This window comes from Micromys minutus, assembly GCF_963924665.1.
Source record: "Micromys minutus genome assembly, chromosome: 20".
In the NCBI taxonomy this organism is placed as follows: domain Eukaryota; kingdom Metazoa; phylum Chordata; class Mammalia; order Rodentia; family Muridae; genus Micromys; species Micromys minutus.
Genome location: NC_137955.1, coordinates 42,690,370 through 42,696,369, shown reverse-complemented (window position 1 = coordinate 42,696,369; position 6,000 = coordinate 42,690,370).

Sequence of the window (6,000 nt, the reverse complement as noted above, 5' to 3'; positions counted from 1 at the left end):
TAATCTTCCCTCCCCCCAACAACTGACAATTACTAATGGATGCCTCCAGGCTATACCCCCAAGGATCCTCTATCATCCTCGGCTAGGATGAGCTCCTATGTCTAAACTCACATTCTTACAACAGCAGTTAACCATGAGTGATGAGGGTCCAAGCTGGTGTGCTGCCTGTTTATTAACAAATCTCTTTTAAACTGGAGGTGAACACGTTGCGTCACTTCCTGTTGGGGATAGAGGAGCTAACCCAATTCCCAGAGAACAGATACCTACTGAGTTCTTCAAGCGCTGACTGGAAGAGCAGTAGAAAGACCAGCTGAGGACACCTGCGAGCTCAAGAGCAGGTTGAATGAGCAGAGAAATTCGAGTATTAGATGATTCATAGCATGACAATTGTAAAGATGTAGGAACCAGGGTTCTCCCAAGGAACACTGGAGAGTCAGTCATACAGACTTCGACTAAAGGGTTGGAGATGTGGCTCAGCTAGGAGAACGCTCCCATGCACGGAGGAAGCTCTGCACCCCGTCCAGGACCACATAAACCCAGCACGGTCGTAAAAGAATAAAAGTCTATATTCCCAGCACCTAGGAGGTGGAGTCAGTTGAGTCAAGAGTTCAGGAGCTTCCTGTTCACAGTTTTAAAGTAAGGTGGACAACAACCTTGGCTACGTGAGACTCTGGCTCAAAAAGAAATAAAACAACATGGTCTAGAAACCAGCCAGACCTCTTCCTGTCCCAGGTGCTGTGGGAGCCGCAGGTTACCGTGCAGACATGGCCAAGTCCAAGAACCACACCACACATAACTAAGTCCCTTAAATGACACAGAATGGGATCAGGAAACCCTAGTCAAAAAGATACTAATCTCTTAAGGGAGTTGACCAGAAGTTAATGAGGAACTTGCACTTTGCCACGAACCACAAGAAGAAAGGCCTGAAGAAGATACAGGCCAGCAATGCAAAGGCAGTGAGTGTACGCGCAGGGGCCATCAAGGCCCTTGTGAAGCCTGAAGCCATCAAGCACAAGATGCCAAAGGGCCCCAGCCGCAAACTCAGCCGTTTGGCTTTCATCACTCACCCCAAGCTTGGGAAGAGGATTCAGAGCCACATGACCAAGGTTCAAACCAAGGCAGAGGCCGCAGCTCCAGCTAAGGCCCAGGCTTTGGCTCCAGTTCAGGCTCTAAAAGGTGCCCTGGGTCCTGGGAAGGCTTCATAGAGAAGGCTCCTGCCAATGTGCAGACAGAGGGACTGCTGTGGCACCCACCTTCACACTACTGCAGGGGACCAGTGTCTTACGATGTTTTTACAAATAAACTTGAGACAAGAAAAAGAAAAGAAAAAAAGAAACCAGCCAGGAAGAGGTAGAGACTGAAGGATGATATTGTAGAAACTTTATGAACATGGGAGGGCTGGTGACGTTTGACCTGTGTTCCTCTGCTTTTTCTCTTACCCAGACTGAGCTTTCGTGGGGAATGAGGCTGGTGGCTTCATGGGCTTGATTTTCCTGCTGCTTCTGGCTCTAGGCAAGCATTTCTGACTGGGACACTCTGAGGTCACAAGAAGGGATGTATGGACTGCTGCCAGAAGTATGTGGTATTTGTAGACGCGGGGGGGGGGGGGGACTACTTCTTAGAGAGGCCAGCACCTCTGCAATAGGAAGCTAAGGTTGTGGAGGGAGAGAGAATTTTGTAAACAAGGGTACAAGTATGGAAAGGGGGCAAGAAGGAGTTAAAAAAATAAACTGATGTATCAATGGCCAGCCCACTCTCTACACAGATTCAAGAGGAAAAGGCTTTTGGGTTAGTGGCAGATTTGAGGCATCACATCTGACTCTAACAGATGCTGTCACTCGCATTAAATCATTTATAAAGTCTGGTGTTTCCATGCTACAGATAGATGACCTCTCTGAAAGGTCATATATATCTCAAATCGTCATCAAACACAGAAACTGGTTCCTTTGGTTTGTTTCGGTTTTGCGTGTTTCTTCTCAGGCGCAATGATGTTCTGAGAGTAAAACCTGTTATGTGATAGGATGTTCTTGCCATGTTTAGAGTTAAATCTACTAGCCAAATGTCTTATGCTGCAACGAATGCTGTTTTAATAGCTTGATATAATCAGTTCATAAATAACGGGGGTTTTGTGTGTTAGCCAGCTTTCCAAAGTAGGATAATTTACAATACCAGCAACTTGGAATTTTTATATAAGAGTCAGTAAAACATGTATGAGCATACTGTCCCTTGGAGTACTCATGATAATGATATTAAACCTGAGTTATTGAGCTTTTGGGGAACATTTTCATCTAAATTAATATGATTCAGCCTGAAGGAAAAGAGAACATATTAACTAAGGCTCCTTGGAGAAATAGCCAATTTCAAGTGTGGAAGAAGAAAGTACAGCATGGGTTGGGACAGTTTGATGTGCCAAAAGCCATAGAAAGTAAAAATGTCTTTCAAGGACCTAGGAGCTACCTTGCAGGGTTTCCTGACTTTCCCTAATATGGGACAAATTGAGCACCAAAATGCTCCATTAATAATGCATGATATCCTATAATCCACTGAGTAAAAAGAAAATTGAATGTCCATCCCTATTGAATAAGTGAATGGAGAAAGGGAGATACTTACAGAAGAAAGCTACCCACTACATATAGAAAAACAACCGAAGCAAAAGACACAGGCTTCTGCGACAACCCCTAGCCCAGAGTAAAAAGTAACAGTCCCAACAGGGAGCCGTTAAAGAGAACTCTTAAGAAGTGTGATAAAGATGCTTAAGTGTAGCTCTCCAGTAGTTGAGGGCTTCTGCTGACGGGGAAGGGCTCAGTTTTCTTTAAGGGACTGGCCACAAGGAGTCTGATGATGCTCCAGTGAGTATATGGGCAACACAGAATGGACTTGTGTGGGTTTATTGGGGGGATCACAAGGGTGGGAGAGAAGACCTGGGAGAACTGGGAAGTTAGCATCATCAGAGTGCATTATGTGAAACTCCCAAATACTCAGTGAAAAGGTTATGTTGGGAAGCCAAGAGTTTGTTTGGATTACTCTTTCACACTGGTGTAAATTATTGAAGGAGATGAGAACAGGAACTCAAGCAGAGAAGGATCCTGGAGGCAGGAGCTGATGCAGAAGCCATGGAGGGGTGCTGCTTACTGGCTCCAGGTGCTTTCCTATAGAACACAGGATCACCAGCCTGGGAATGGCAAACACCCATCATAGGCTGGATCCTACCCCATGGATCCCTAATTGAGAAAATGTCTTTCATCTGGATCTCACGGAGGCATTTCCTCAACTGAGGCTCCTTCCTCTCTGATGAGTCCAGCTTATGTCAAGTTGACACAAGTCAAACAGTACACAAGGCTCTAGTAGTACAGTTGTCCCTTGGTGTCCCCATAGGACTGGTTCCAGGCCCCCATTGGGAACCAAAATCCCCAGATGTTCATGGCTTGTGATTAGACAGTGAATAAGGAAGGCGGGCCCAGAGTTTTGGAAAGGCAGGGGAGATTAGGAGACAAGGAAGAAGAGATGAAGGAGGATGACCCAGACCCATGAGGCTTTAATTAGCCACAGGTAGCTATGAATATCTTATAAGGGATGGATAATTATAGGACAATTTGTCTTATCTAGGTGGACAGTTTATATCATTATCAATCGGCTCTGAGCTTATTGTGTGGATGTTTTATGGAGTGAGGATTTACTGATATAAGTCTGATTGATAAGTTACAAGCCTCTAGAGTTTTGATTTTGCCAGGCTACTAGTAATTGTGACAATAACCACAGGGGGCAGGTGCTAGGAATGTGAACAGTTTACAACAGAGACTAGCCGAGAGCTCGGCCGCTGTGGGGGACAGAGAGTCTCGGGAGGTAGAGTGGCTTGGTGCAAGGAACCGTTCTCCCTTTCCTAATATTTACTGCTACACTGTATTAGTAATTGTGCAGGGATTCTGTAGCCCTCTACTGCTCCCTGCATGTTAAACCCTTTCTTGGTTACACACAATATGTGTGGCACCACATACATGCTAAGCAATCACTGTATTAGATTATGCGCCTCATAAATGCTAAGTTAGAGCTACACTAGATTATGAGAGACATCATCCTCGGGAGTACAAGCTCAGGGGAGATGCAACTTCCCATCTGTGCCTAAGCGAATCTAGGCTATGACATCCGAAGACATGGAGGACCACCTGCCATAGATTCCAGCAAGTACCAGTGACTATGTAAAGTAAGGGAGCATGTGAAAAATAATATTTTCCAGCAGATTACGTACAAATTATAAGGGGAAATGATCTTCAGCTAAGAAGTCTTGGGCTGGAAGATGGTTCAGCAGATAAAAGGACATACTGATCTTGCAAGCCTGCACAGCCTGAGTTTAATCCTTGGGATGCACATAAGGGTGCAAGGAGAGGACAGAGTCCACAGGGCCTCCTGACCGCCATATGCACTCTGTGGTAGATATTCACTCCCCTCCCCAGCACACACACCCCACACTCTCACACAAAAATCATAATAAATGAAATAAAGAAAGAAACCTTACAGACATGACTTTAGAGTCAAGATCAAAGTCAGTAATGGGACATGCAGATAGAATGTGCCTCCCAGTGTCATACTGGGAAGAGCATACATACCCGATGCAGTATTTTGTCCCAAAGGGATATGTTCTATACGTTCATTTGTAAATGCCAAACGAAATCAAACTAAGCAAGAGTCTACTAACAGCTGGCTTTTTAGGTAAGGCATGATATTGCTATGTAGCCCAGGCCACCCCCAAACTTATGCTTTTTCTGCCTCAGCCTCCCAATTGTGAGGGTTACAGTCATGAGCCCGCACACCTAGCATGCAATCTCTCAAAGTCCATAACATGAAGGGTTTATGAAACCGAAGGATCATTCTCAGTTAAGTGCTGAGGGGAAAACTCCACCAGCTAAACACAAGGTAAGAGTTGAGACCAAGCTCTGGACTGGAATAGAATTATTAGAGCAAGGAATGAGATCTGAACAGGAACTGAATAATTGATAGTCGTACTGTCTCAATGTTAAAGTCCTGGGGTTTGTATCTACATGGTGGCTTTTTAACAGACTGTGTTTGGGGGAATGTAATGACAGCATTCATGGGCAGAGAGCATGATATCTGCAGTAAACTCAGATGGTTCAAGAGAAGCAATTAAATAAACATCAGTGATGAATGAATCTGGCAAAATGAACTCAGATATTCCTTGAGCAACTTGGTGCATGTTATTATTAAATTATTAAAGGGCCCTTTAATATACCCTTCAGTCCCATGTAGTGAGATTACAATATCACTTTTGATGAAGAAAAGATAATAAAGGACCCTGGTCAAGTCACCCCTGTACCATGGATTTACACGCCAGTGTCTCGTTCAAGTTCACCACAACACACCGAAGAAGTTGTGGAAAGGCTGGCTGATACGGTAAGTGAAAGAGCTGACGTGTCAGTATTCCCCACATCCCTGCTCTCTCTCTGGGTGCTCTTTCCTTCTCCATATTTGCTGTGCCTGGGCTATGGGATAAATTGGAAAACAGGATGTTAGTGAACAGAGTACAAATAGAAATCCGGACCATGATTTGTCCTTTGAGCTGTGCTTGACCTTTAGAACTTCTGCCATTATTACAGGAAGAGGGACATTGGGTAAAGTGCTGCTGGTTCCAGGATGGTGAGAAGCATGCCTTCAGAGAGAGCAAGCCTTCAGCTAAGCCAAGTTAGAGCCAAGACCTTTTGAATCCCGCCTAGGTCCTCCAAGGAATCCGTGACGTATCCAACCCATGATGAACCAATCTGTGGATGGATCTATCGGACGCAGACTTTAGAGCAATGTGTTAAACAACTTGGTAGAATAAATAGATAACAGATACAACTAACATTTCTGAAAACCCATAGAGAATGATGTGAGGCCAGAAGTTCAGCCAGACATGTTTTTGTGGCTCCTTATATCACTTCTGTATCAAAGAACATTTCCAAATATGGATAGCCTTGTTAAACATCAGGATGGCTCATGAGGCCTGAA